Source organism: Poecile atricapillus, chromosome 1, assembly GCF_030490865.1.
Source record: "Poecile atricapillus isolate bPoeAtr1 chromosome 1, bPoeAtr1.hap1, whole genome shotgun sequence".
Taxonomy (NCBI): Eukaryota; Metazoa; Chordata; class Aves; order Passeriformes; family Paridae; genus Poecile; species Poecile atricapillus.
In genome coordinates this window covers 120,153,654-120,167,736 of record NC_081249.1, presented here as the reverse complement: position 1 = coordinate 120,167,736, position 14,083 = coordinate 120,153,654, and the positions used below count along the sequence as shown (strand labels likewise).

Genomic DNA, 14,083 nt, shown 5'->3' with positions numbered 1-14,083 from the left:
TGGTGTGTTTATTTGGTTTGTCATTTTGTTTTGTTTTCCCCACATCTGCTTCTCTCTTTCTTTCCTCTTTAGGAAATCCTCGTGTTTTACACACTTTGGTGGGCTCAGTGTGGCAGCAGGGGTGTCCCATGGAGTTTGTGCCATAGGCATAATTTTTCCCCCACATAAGCAGCGATCATCATATCACAGCAGTGGTCCATCCATGCCTTCTCAAACATGTTCTGCTGTTGTGCAGAGCTTTGTAGTTCTGCAGTAGCAGCATTTTTTGGTGTCCTGTCTCACACTCTGTGCCATGCACACCCAAGCAAACCCTCACCCACCAACAAAAAACTCTCAGAGGATTAATTAATTCATCCAGATGCCAATCTGAAACCCTCCATGCTGGCCTCCTGGTCCTGGTGGGGCTGTAAGACAACCGTGGTTGTTTCACCAAGTGAGACAGGAATCTGCTTCCCAAAATCCTGGATGGGCTCTCCAGCACCCAGCAGGAAAGGGGAGAAAACTCCTGTGTCAGGATGCTCCTGAATTTCCTGCTCAGGGGAGGTGGCTCCTGGATGATTTATCAACACTTGGCCCCAGGTTCATACTCATTATCCAAGTCCAAGTGAGTGAGACCTACAGGAAGTGCCTGAAGATGAGAACACAATAAAAAGGATCTGAGCTGACAGTAAATTAATTTATTTTACATATACAGTAAATTTTATCTGTGGAAAAGGAGGGAAATTAGTTTACTGCAAGACTGTATGGGAAAATATTCCTGTTTCCTATTTCCTGGAAGCAGTCAGTGAAGCACAGTGTCTGATTTGGTCAGCTGCTTTTCAGAAAGTATGTGAAAGCTTGAAGGTTAGTTGAAAAAAAAGCAACAACAAACCTGCAAAAGAGTTCAGTTTTCAGAAAACATCCCCTACCCTAAAGGGGCTTAGAAACTCTTAAGCAGCTTAGGACTTAAGCTATTCACTTTATCCCTTTCCCCTCTGCAAAGGAAAAAATAAAAAAAAAGAGGTTAGGAGGTGAACTCAGCTTAAATAGTGAAAAGATTCCTGATAGCTGATCCCTCTTTAATCTAGAAAAAAAACACAACCCAACAAACAAATGAAAAAAGAAAGCCAACACCAAAGTATCAAAGTCTGAAATCCCTCCTAGCATGGAAGCTGAGGAAATCCATGACAAGGAAATGGTTTGGGAAAAGGCTTTAGCACTGTGACTGACCTCGAGGGCAGCTTACCTGAGCATGAGATGGATTTTCCATCACTGGAATATATTTTGAACCCTGAGAAAGGGTTGTAGGGTCTGCACAGGAGCTGCAGGTTAGGCTTTTCTGGCCTGTGTAATGAAAGAGTAATAAATAATAATAATAATAATAATAATAATAATAATAATAATAATAATAATAATAATAATAATAATAATAATAATAATAATAATAATAATAATAATAATAATAATAATAATAATAAATTATAGATAGTAGTTAATAGGTAATAGGTAATAGATAATAGACAATAGGTAATAGAAAATAGATAATATATAATAGATAATAGATAATAAATAATAAATTATAAAAACAAATAATAAATAATAAATAATAATTAATAAAGAATGAAAAATAAATGATATATCAAATAATAAATAATGAATAATAAAAACAAATATATCATAATTAATATTTAATAAATAATAAAGAATAAAAATAAATAATAGAAAATAGAAAATAGAAAATAGATAATAGATAATAGATAATAGATAATAGATAATAGATAATAGATAATGATAAATGATAGATAATAGATCATAAATAATAAATAATAATAAATAATCCCTTATTTCTGGACTGATCCTGAAAGTTCCCAGGATCTGGCAGTGCTTGCAGCTGTGGATAGCACTTTTCTCCTTGCTGCCTTCCTTCCACTCACTCCAAATTAAGGCTTTAAAATGGAAACTTTTTCATTGCTCTGCTCGGATGAGTCCTCAATGTGAAACCAGCCATTTATTTTCTCACTCCAGCTTCTGTCCTAACCCAAGAGCCGTGTCTGATGTTTGATATCAAAGCAAACAATGCCGCTGGAACTGGCTGCTGCGGCTGCTGGGGAGGTTTTGGCACGGAGCAGCTTCGTGTTTTGCTCACAGGAAGATGGGGAGAGGATCTCCTGCTCCAAAGTCTCAATTCATCATCTTGGATATATCACATCACAAAAGTTAATGCCAATTCAAGTGTCTTGCCCCAACCATGATTCCTAATTTGATACAACCCCAAGAAACTTGGCAAAAATCTGAGGGTGAACAGCTTCAGATGCTCTCAATTCTTTCACAGATGTGCCTGCAAATATTTTTGCAACATCCTTCACGTGTTTTTACAGTCAATTTTTACCTTTTCTCTATGGCAGTTCTCACCTTTCAGTAACATCAAAAAGAATAAATCTTGGTGTTTTTACTTTCAAACGCTCTGCAGGGGTTTCCCTAACCCTTCACTTTGTAGGTGGTGTTTGATTTTTGGCTTTTTTAACAATATTTTTTTTAATCTTATTTTGACACGGTGGCTTGCTTTTTGATTCCACTTAAAAATACGATCTAAGCTTCACAAGAGGACAAAATTTTCAATATCCTTTCACTGTGGTTAATTTCACATTTTTTATAGTGGATTGTGCTTCTTGGACTTAAGAGCTGTGCAAGTATTGGATAATGACTCCTCAGGATAAACACTTTTTTCCATTATTACACACAGCACAACCATCTTACTAATCAAGAATTGACTAAAGTCATGAATATTTTTATTTTTGCTTAATCCTTGGTTATGCAAATGGATAATGGGGTGTGGTAGTAGTACCAAAGTGGCATTATAGTGTGCCATGATAAGCACAGCATAAAAACCCTCCCAAATGGTTTCACACCAATTAGAAAATGCATTGTATTATTTTTTTTATGGGGGTTTGTAATGCCAAAAGTTGGAAAATTCAGCCTGCTCTCACTTCAAAAGCTTCCCTCATGATTCCATGCCATCCAACACATGGAGACAGCATCCTGCCAAACCTCACTCTTTCTTTTTTGGGGACTCTCTTTGTCACTGTTTTCCATTTCTATTTTTAATTCCCACCACTCATCTCCATCACCCTTAATTCAGTTTCTTAATTCTTCAATTTCCAGCTTGCAGAAAGCTCTCCTGAGCTTTTCCCACACAGGAGACAGCTTTGGGTGATTTTTGTGCAGTTTTTATGGCTCCTTAAGTGAAGGAGCATCCCTGGTAGCATGAGAAGGATGAGTGCCAGACCGAGTAATAAAACATTTTGCTGTTGCTCATGTTTGAATCACCAAGTCCTGTTTTCAAGTGTCTGAAATTCTGACTTGAAAGAACTCGCAGGGGGTGCATTCTTCCTTGAGCACACTGGTATCAGTCCCCAGCACGCTGTCAAATCAAAGCAGTTTTTCTTATCTTTCTTGTATAAACAAGTGCACAGCTCATTGCTCCCCTTCCTCACAGCCATTTCTCAGGCAGAGTCAAATTTTATTTTCATACCCAGCTGCAAATCACTGGCCTTTGGCTGTGTGGAGGATAAAATACATCAAAACCAGATAGTACCACTGCCATCCAAATCTGCATAGCTGGCACCTGTAAAATAAACATGCCATGACAGAAAAATGTTGGATAAAGAAGGCAAGACTTTTAAAGCTAATATGCATCAAATTCACTGGGAACATCTTTTTAAATTTTGCCTCGAATTCCCTTTCCAAAAATCCCAAAATATATGCCTTTTTTTTTTTTTTTTTGGCTGTACTTGTTATTCCTTCATTCCTTTTATTTCAAATCTGGGCATCACTATTGAGACACAGAAGGAGAAGTATTTGAATTGTAATTCTTGTGTCTAATCACTTTTTTATATTCCCTGTAAGCCAGGGAAGAACATAGCCCTGTTCAAAACTGTGGAATCTGAAATTCAATGTACAGCCTACCACCGATAAATACAAACATGGATCCCAGTCAGGATGGAAATCATTCTCCAGTATGTAAATATTAAATCTTAGTAGGTCAACCTATAGAAAACATATTTCAGAGTAAAAATTCAAGGTATTTTATCTTGCTAAACAGCATAGTGAGAGTCTCTGACGTATAAAGAGGTTAGCTTTTATCAAGTGTACACAGGAATTTTCTTACTTCTCACTTGATTTTTTTTTTTTATGCAAAACCTCTTTTTCTTTCCAACCTTTTTGTTGCCTCAGTCCATTCTTAGTTACACCCAATGTACCTTGAAGTGAAAGGAGTTTTTTTTTTGCTATCATTCTGAGCTATCTGAAGTTTAGAAAACTGTCCTTTCCTTTCTTATTGTCCCTCCTGTTTCCATTTCCATTCCTGTGGGTTATCATGGTCCTGTGGCTTCCCCTTGTTCTCACATCTGACTCTTTTCCTCAGCCATTTAAGCAACTAATTTCCATTTTTTTCCACTTTATTTTGAGATAACCTGAAAGAAAAGGAGGCCTAGTCCTTTATAATTCCAATGGATGGAAGTATTTAGTCCAAAGTTTATAGGTTAATACAGTTACCTCATCATCCCTTAAAATTATCCCATTTTCATTTCAAGTCTTGCATCCCTGTGATCTCTTTTCTCTGACTACAGAGATTTTAGGGCTGTTTTTCCTGGCTTGCATGGAGGAGATGAGGAAATGGGAGAGCAGATCCTAAGTGTGTTTTTTTGGAGTTTTTATAGGTAATGTGACTTCAACTGTTCCAGAAATTAAAGAGTAATCTATAGAAAAACTGATGAAAAAAAAAAAAGAAAAACATATTTGGGCTTTTGAGGTGCTTTGCTTCTCGCTTTACTTTTACTTTGCACACATTTTTAACTTTTGCTGGTTTTATTTCTTACTTCACTGTAATTTGCTGCTGGTCCTGTGCCCATAAAACTTTTCTTCCCTAAAACACTTAAATCCCTGCGTGGTGTGTTGGATGTTGGATAGAGAACGTCCCAGGTCAGAGCTGGAACTCCTCACTGTCTTCTGAAATTAAATATCTCCCTCTCCTCATCTTTGTTAATCAGCTCCATTTATTGTTCTGTAAACACCTAATTCAATTCCTGAGTTATTTACATACTAAAATAGATATTAGTCACATTACATTTGTGTAAAAATACAACCAACAGCGCCACATTCTGTTCCTGAATATATATAGAATATATAGAATATATAGAATATATAGAATATATAGAATATATAGAGCAGAAATTGCTCTATTTCCACCTTCTTCTTCCTTCTAAACTCTCTTTACAGCACTTAAAACAGAATGCTTGAATTAGGTAAATTTGAAAAGGAAACACTTAGATTTGTCTCCTTTTTTTGACTCTTATTTACTGAATTCAACTTAAACATACACAAAGTTGCCATTCAACCAAAGATTTAAAGTAAATTGTAATTTATTTATGTCTAGTTGAAATTGATTTGCTATTACTCGCTTCATTTTTCTCCACTGAAAATAGGAGAAAATTACAACATCTGCATAAAATTCAAAATAAATGGAGTAGTTCTTTAGAATCAAAGTTTCAAGTAGACATTTCTTTTTGTGATGTCCTAAAACATAAATATGTGATTTGAGGAATCTTTTTCAGATTTTCAGAAAATCTGATAGAATTAATTTTATTTTTCAGGATTTAGGTAATTGATGTGAATATTTGTCTGTCTGCAGAATTAGAGAAATTAATTTACCAATTCATCTATGTGAATTATCTATTTCTCTCTAAGCTGCATATGTGGGTAATATACATACATATAAAATACAAAAAAATATATTCATATAAAATACAAATAAAGCTGGCTTTTTTCTTTTAATAAGACCCATATTAAAAAAAAAAATATTTGTAGGCTGAAATCAAAATCAGTACCTTGTTTTTCTACCTACATTTGGAGTGATTTGTTTTGGAGAGATTAATGTGGACACTGTTGGAGGAAAAAGAAACAGATGTACAGGGTGGATTTGTGGCCTTGATCAGTGATTTTACTGCAGGGAAAAAAAGATTCCTCTGTCTCCCTGTTTAATTGCTGCCTCAGATTTTGGTAAAACCAAGCTGCTTATTCCCTTGCATCGTGTTTTAATTTTGAGAGAGTCATTTATTTATTTATAATTATGTATAATTGTATCTATATTTAATATTAGACATGTATTTATATAATTTATATATATAATATATATTATTTTATACATTTATATTATATATCTATAGATCTAGATCTAGATCTAGATCAGATATAGATATAGATTAAATATAGATATAGATATAAATATGGATATATATAGAGATATAGATATGGATATAGATTAAATATAGATATAGATTAGATATAGATATAGATTAGATATAGATATAGATTAGATATATAGATATATAGATATATAGATACAGAAATAGATATAGATATAGATATAGATATAGATGATATAGATATTGATGAGATAGAGATAGAGATAGAGATAGATAGATATAAATATATATAGATAGATATAGATAGATATAGATATATATATAGATAGATAGATATAGATATAGATATAGATATAGATATAGATATAGATATAGATATAGATATAGATATAGATAGATTAAATATAGATCTAGTTTAAATATAGATCTAGATCTAGATCTAGATCTAGATAGAGATAGATAGAGATAGATATAGATAGATACAGATAGATATAGATATAGATATAGATATAGATATAGATATAGATTAGATATAGATATAGATATAGATATAGATATAGATATAGATATAGATATAGATATAGATATAGATATAGATAGATATATAATTATTTATATAATTATTTATATAATTATTTATTACCAATGCCAAGGTTCAGATAATTAAACAGTTCTTGCCAGATACAGCTTTTAAGGCGTGTCAGATAATGCTGATTTGTGTTGAAGTTGAGTGACCTTCCCACCGAGCTGCTTTCAGGTTCTGCAGGGACAGGACACTTTTGGTGGGGCCAGAGGGATTTGTTCAGAGCCTGTGGTGTTTCTTTGGGTGCTTAGAGTCTCGTTAGGACTCTCATGGCTGGGTTCTTTCTCCCCTTGGACTGAGATTGTTGAGAGAGAGGCAGTTTGCTCTTGTTCAGACTCGGTTGTTTATTCTTCTCTTATCTACATTACATGGATACAGGGTACAAGGAGCTGAGTGCACTAAGATAGCAAGGTGTAAAATGGCCAACAAAGATCTTCTTCAAGGTCTTTTATATGTCTATTTATCCAATTAACAAATGCCAAGTAAATTATTTTCCTTAGTGACCCAATGACCCAACACCTGTGTGCTGCACTGCAACATTCTCTATCCAATCACTCATTGCTACCCAAAAACCTCTAGAAAAAGAAGATGAAGAAGAAAGAAAAAGGGCAAGAGACAACACCCTAAATCCTCTGTCTTGTCTTCTGTTCTCTAACCTGGTGTAAACTCCAAACTTTAACTTTTTCACCTAGTGACTTAAGAAACTTTCTAATTTACACACTTACATTTTCAGTTTCTCTAAACTCTAGCAGTTGTCTCCATGGTGCTGTGTGGAATTCAGTGCTTTCTTGGCTGCCACAGTTAGATAAAGGTAAATATCTTGCATTTCTGCCCCCAACAGTTTAGGAGCTCCACGAATTCCAGAGAGCGACACTGGGCTGTGTCAGTAGGACATGGAGCCACCCCTTGCTGCTGTGCCTCATTTTCTGCCTCAGTGTGGGGACACCAAACCCAGGCAGAAATTCTCCCTCTGCTTTCCCCTGGAGCCAGATGTTTGCTGTCTCCCCCTCTGAATCCCAAGGGCAGGGATGAGTGCTGGTCTCTACTAAATTTTAATCAGCGTTGAGAGGGGAAGATTTAAACCAATGCACCTTTCATCTCTGATAACAGAGAGGCTTTAGATAAAAAACAGAGATGAAATACCCAGAGCCCTGCAGACTGGACACCTGGCAATGTCTGTAAGTTAATTCTGGGAATTAATCCCCCTAGAAGGTCTTATTAAGGATTGACAGAACTATTCACACTAAATTCCCCAGAGCTTGCAAACTAAAATTCATTGGAAAAAAAAAATCCCACCAGTTCCTATCCATCCCCTTAAAATACCTGAAATTGTGACTTTATTTATTTTAAAAAATTATGAAGTGGCAAAAGTTTAGTTTTGCATTGGGGGAGTAAATTCTGAGGTTGGTTGCTCGTTTTCAGTTGATGTAACCCTTGTCCTGTCCCATTAAGAGTGATGAAATTATTTCCTGGCCTGCAGAAATAAAAAGCTGCCCATAAACAGGTGGTACTGGTATCAAAATGCAATCCATAAAAATGTACAACAGAAATGAGTGAGTTATTCAGTTGCTCGATTCACTCAGACCACCCAGCTGAGATGAAAAGCAAACAACAAAAGCCCACATTTGACCATGAACACTTGAATTTGGGCTTAAATGGCATTCAGAGAGGAAAAATACAGATGAAGTGCAATTAAGCAGCTGTAATGGGCATTGTCTAAATTGCATTTGTTGTTGTCTCCAAAGGGATAAGAAGAGTTCATATCACAGTCCTTTAATCATCTCTGCACTGGATGTCATTAATATTTGGTTATACAAATTGATTATAAAAAATGATTAGAAAAATAAATCAGGCGTGGGTAATTTTTTCTTGTGTGACTAAGAGTCAACCAAGGGTTACATAAAAATAAGGAAGATTATTATTTATTATTCCTTCTTATATTCCTCATAATGACTGTTTTTCATGCTACTTGTTAGACATTTTCTCCCAGGTGAATTCTGCATTAATCTGGTTTCAACGTCCACTATTCTTTTAAAATAGTAAAATAGTAAAATTCTTTTAACATAGTAAAAAGTTTGTGCATTTTCTTGCCTTCCAAGTTTTTTCTATCCTTCCATAGCTGCATTTAACCCACTGAACACCTCATGGTGTGACCTGTGGTGCACAGTTATTTTTAACTAAAATTTATTTTAATATATAAAGTTATTTTTAATTAAAAAAAGAGTGTTAGCTCTTGTTGTAAAAGCAGCAGCATCAATCCCTAGAGTAAAGTGAACAGCATGAACAGCTCAAAACAAAATAACTGATTTAAAAACAAAATAGAAATATATAAATAGATAAATATATAAATAGATAAATATATAAATAGATAAATATATTTTTATATAAATATATAAATATATATATAAATATATATATTTAATATATATATAACATATAAAATGCCATTTGCACAAGTGATAACATGAACAACAAAAAACAAAATAAAAGGAGTGAGGAATGGCGAGGAGGAAGAGGCTGATGAATTGTCTGAGCTGCAAATTCATCCTCAGTGGCTCGCCATTGTAATGAGTGAAATGTGGTTGGATTTGACACCTCACTGGATTGATGTTATCCTGAAAGAAAACACCTTTTTATTTTATTTATTATTTTTTTCTGAAGGGTTATGATGGGCTTTTCTCTTGACAGATGAGTTGATTTAGATTTTGAGATGCTTGAAAGTATTTTTTTTTAAATTCCCCAAGTGGCTCTTTCCAATTTCAGCTACGCTGTTATAAGAATAAAAATGGTAATGCTGTATTTTAAAGGCCATATTTTCCCTTCAGCAGGCACTCTGGGAATATTTAAAAAAGATTTTGTGTGTCTTGTCCAAACTTAAACCCCTACATGCTTTTGATTGAAATTTTCATGCCAAGCTGGAGGAAAATACAATGTTTGACTTGTGTTTTGAATGTTCTAATAGCTGTTTATTGATTGAGGCTTTGTGTTGCCATCCTTTGGAAAAACGACTCAACGATCAATGAGTTGAAAAACTCCTCCAAACCTGACGGAGTTTAACGAATTCCCAGGAATCTCTGAGTTCCTGTGATTGCTTGGTAACCTCTGGTAGCTCATTATTCCTTCAGAAAATCACCTTCTCTGGGATGCCATCACTGGATGAGCACAAATTTCTGCAGAGGCCAGAGGGAAATCCAAATAAATGCGGTGAGAACTAAATCAGGACGTGGAGCTCAGGCTGATGGGGGAGACATTTGAAGCTTTCAGGAATAAAAAGCAATTTCTAATGGTTAAAGTGAGCTGTTTTGGTGAAACAGGAGGAAGTGGAGGGAAGCAGCACATGGGAATTGCCATTTGAACCCAACACAGCTGGCAGAATTACTTTTGCAAGACATAATCAAGACCTGAATTTATATAATACATAAACAGATGTAAATGTGAAAAACATCATTCTTTATCACAATAATGATGTTTTCCTTACATCAATTACAAATAAAAAAAGAAATAAATCTTGAAGCCCTGAAACGAAAAAAAAAAATAAAAAAAATAGATAAATTCAAGCTCATTTCGACAGAAACTAATTTCTTTAAAGTAAAAGCATTCACTGGAAATATAACAAAGGCATAAAGAAGACATTTATCAGAGGAAAAACGCATTCTATAGGAAAGAAAAAAAAAAGTACTTCAACTAAAGTAAAAATGTTGTTCAGAGTTGTGTACTCAATTTTTGGGTGAGATCTTTTGTCATAGCTGTGTGGCAAAAATGCCTCCTCAGCGGGTGTCATGCAGCAATGATGAAAATGTTTTGTCTTTTAAAAAACTCAGGTCCCACAGTCTCCTCAGAAAGGAACAGGAGTACAATCTTTAAAAAAGAATATTTCTGGCTTTGGATTTTCAACAGATCTAGTAAGACACAAACTTTGGAAGCAACAATGAATACTCTCAAAACTTTCTAGTCCTTCCCTGGTACCCGCTTCCACAAAAGGATGTGTCAGGAAAAAATGGAAATATGATGTTCTGGCAGCTCTGATCTTTCTAATATAACCTTTTATGAACGTGGATGTACAATTGGAGCATCAAAAGTCAGATTAACTTTAGTGGTTTCTTAAAATAATTAAGATTTCCTGCAGAGGTTTCTGTTGCTTTCCCCCAGTTTCTGTTGTCCTATCGAGCAGCTATTTTTATTCTTGCCAGGCAACATTTTGTTTCAATGGTGCCACTAAAGCCTTTGTCTTTATTTTTTATTCTATTTTATTTTATTATTTTATATTCTATTTTATTATTTTTATATTTTATTTATTAATAAATCTCTGGAGGGTCTTTTTCCCCCCCAGGAATCCCCATCTTGTCATCTCCCACTGTCACACCGTTCTGCTTACCCTAAAATGGAGTAAGAGATCTGTCAATCCCGCTGGAAATTAAATTTCCTTCCCCAAAATGGTACCAGTTTCCAAAGTTTGGAGGTTTTGTGTACAAAATGACAGGAACGAGGAGGCCAGACAGAGCCTCGTGTTTCTATGGTGACACAATGATGTGTCTGGCTCAGCTATTTTCTCCTTTTGTGATTTTATTGATAGCTGGGACTCGTCCAGTGGAGTTTAATATTTGCCAAAAATAGAATTCTAACCCCCAATCTAATCAGAGACAGTAATGCAGAAAGGACAATCCAATATAAAAACCACCAAAATACAGGGGAAAAGTCAGCTGTGACTATTGATAACGTGAATTAAAATACATGAATTTCTCTGGAGCTGTGAAATAGTTCTGAGTGCTCCAGCTCTGCATTTGGCTCATGGTTAAACTGTATTTTATGTCAGGAAATTTCCTGAGCTTCATCCTTCCTTCCTGCTGCATCTCAGTCCTTCATCCTGTCCTGTCCTCCAGGTGGTCCCCACCTGTCTGTGGAAGGTTTAGGTGTGTCCCTGAACCCCTGAGAGATGGATGCAGGAGAAGTTTTTGTGGGATGAACACATCATCCATCAGCAAACCTCATCAAAGCCCCTTCGGTTTAAAAGGCTCTGACCTCAAAATGGGAGCTTTCATGTAAGAATTGGACCTAAAGGGAAAATTTGCTCTTTCATCTTGAAAGAATAAATTATCTTTGTGTTTTTGGGGTTTATTTAAATATAAATTCTATTTTTTCCCCCCACAAAGTAGACATATCTCTCACACCAAACACAAAAGTCTCAGGAGATATATCTCAGTGATAACACATTTTTTAAAAGTCCCTATAGAATAGCAAGCATTTTTATTTGAGACAGGGTGAGACTGGGCTCAAAGTGTGTCTATATATTTGGATAATTAATGGAATATAAAACCTTTATTAATGTGAATTCCCATTTTATTGATACTTCAGGAACTTAACAGGAATGAGTGAACCCAACAACATTCACTGCCCTCAAAACTTGTTTGCTCCATCTCAATGTCTCCACAGAGCTCCATTTAAATGAGAAAATAACTCAGTCTCTTTTTTTTTCCCAGACATCAGGACAAAACACTGCTGAGTTGAGTTTTAGCAGCTCAGGGTGACAAATTTCTGCCTCTCTTGGCATCCATTCCCATGTGACCTGTTACCTGAATCCATGTCAGCTGAGTGCCATTTAGAGTTATATCCATTTATTTAGTGTTGGCTAAAAAAAAAAATAAATCCCAGAACTCCATCACACTTATGAAATAAAAGAATTGTCTTAAGTGGAATGGGTAAGGGACCTAGGGAAAGTTCATTGTCTGACAGATGGTCTGACACCCACATTAAGAAATTCATAATCCAATCTCAAGGAAAGAAAAGTTCTAGGTAAGAACATATGTGTTTGTTGGGAAAGAAAAAAAAATTGTACCGATGATTTTTTGTCAGAGCAAGCACATATGGCAGCTCCATTTTCTGTCACCATCTACTTTCTGCTTAAAATTCAAATGTCACTAGGCAAGGAAAAAGTAGAGTATGAAACCATAGGAAAGATTTAGCTAAGAAGAATTCCTGCTAGAACTTTATTGTTCCATTGTTCATGGAAATTAATGGCTATAAATTAATCCAAACTTCCTCATCCCATTCTGCAAACATCTCATCCTGTGCTTTTTTCTCATTCTCTCCATGTTCCTCCCATTGGTAGCTGCAGTTTTATGTCTATTTCCCAACCATCTGCTGTCTTTCCTTGAGCCAGAATAATTTCCCTTTGTGATATGGTGAGTGATCACATCAGCATCATTTCCGTGCAATTCCACGTGTCCTCGCTAATCCCACCTCCCCATCCTGGTGTAAACAGCCTCTGAGTATCTGGGGTGGTTTGCCACTTCAATTTCTGGCGAGCACAACTCTCTTTGCAAAATTCCAAGCTGCTAATTGTCACCCCTTAGCATTTTGTTATTAGTGAAATGATAATTAAACGTTTGCTCCAGTTCCCATCTCCAGCCACCCAAAGGCACGTGCACGTTGGATGGAGGGGGATGCTGGATAAACTGGAATGTTCATTTTATTAATTAAGGTACTGGGAATCTTCAGAGGTTACACTGGGACTGGGGGAATGCAAAATGCAATTCCCATCTTAGGATATTTGTAAATTAAATGCTCTTGAGAAGTAGGTCAGTATTACTTTAAAATTATTTCAGGTATTTTGAAGGAGTATCCTCATTTTTTAGGCATTCCAATCAATAGCCTCACGGTATCTTTTGGAGAAAAGAGATATTTGCTGCAAGCTAATACTCAGAGTGAGTTAAATTGGTATCAAATCAGAGTTCTTGGCATAAATGGGTCAGTGCTGTTGGTCTGGTGCTGCTAAAGGGGGAGGAGAGGATCAGAGCTCAGGCTGGGATGGTTGAAGAGCTGCTCTGAAGCAGGGTTTGCAGAGCAGCCAGGTGAAAAAGGAGACAGAGACAGAGCAGCAGTGCTCTTACAACACCCCTTTGTAAATAAATACAGCTATAATTACTCCAGGCAGACAATTTGTAGCCCCAAAGCTCCTGGGAAATGAAGAGAAATTTCCTGAATCCGTCCAGTGACTCCTGAAACATGGCGTGATTGTAAATGCACAGTAAATAACTTAAGAAGGGACACAAAGTTCTTCTAAACAATAGGAAATATTGCCAGCACCATAGCCATAACTTTTTTTGTGACTAACTGCAAAGAACACCTAAAAATCTGCAGTTTCAGAAGCTGCAGTCCTAACTTGAGGTACCTGAGATTTTCTTTCAGTGTGGAAAACCTGCTCACATTTGTCAATCACATCATCAAGGTATGCCCATCGATGAATGAAGGCATTAAATCAAAGAGCTGATGTGTTAATGAAGAAATATCTCATTATTATCTGCAGCAGCAATCCAGGCAT

The 14,083-nt window shown here is 35.7% G+C and overlaps 1 protein-coding gene across 1 annotated transcript in view; it reads left to right on the top strand.

Annotated features, from left to right (window-relative positions):
* Window positions 1-14,083, top strand: part of SPON1 (spondin 1) — a 181,533-nt gene that overhangs the window by 150,759 nt on the left and 16,691 nt on the right. The gene's annotated exons all lie outside the window — the stretch shown is intronic.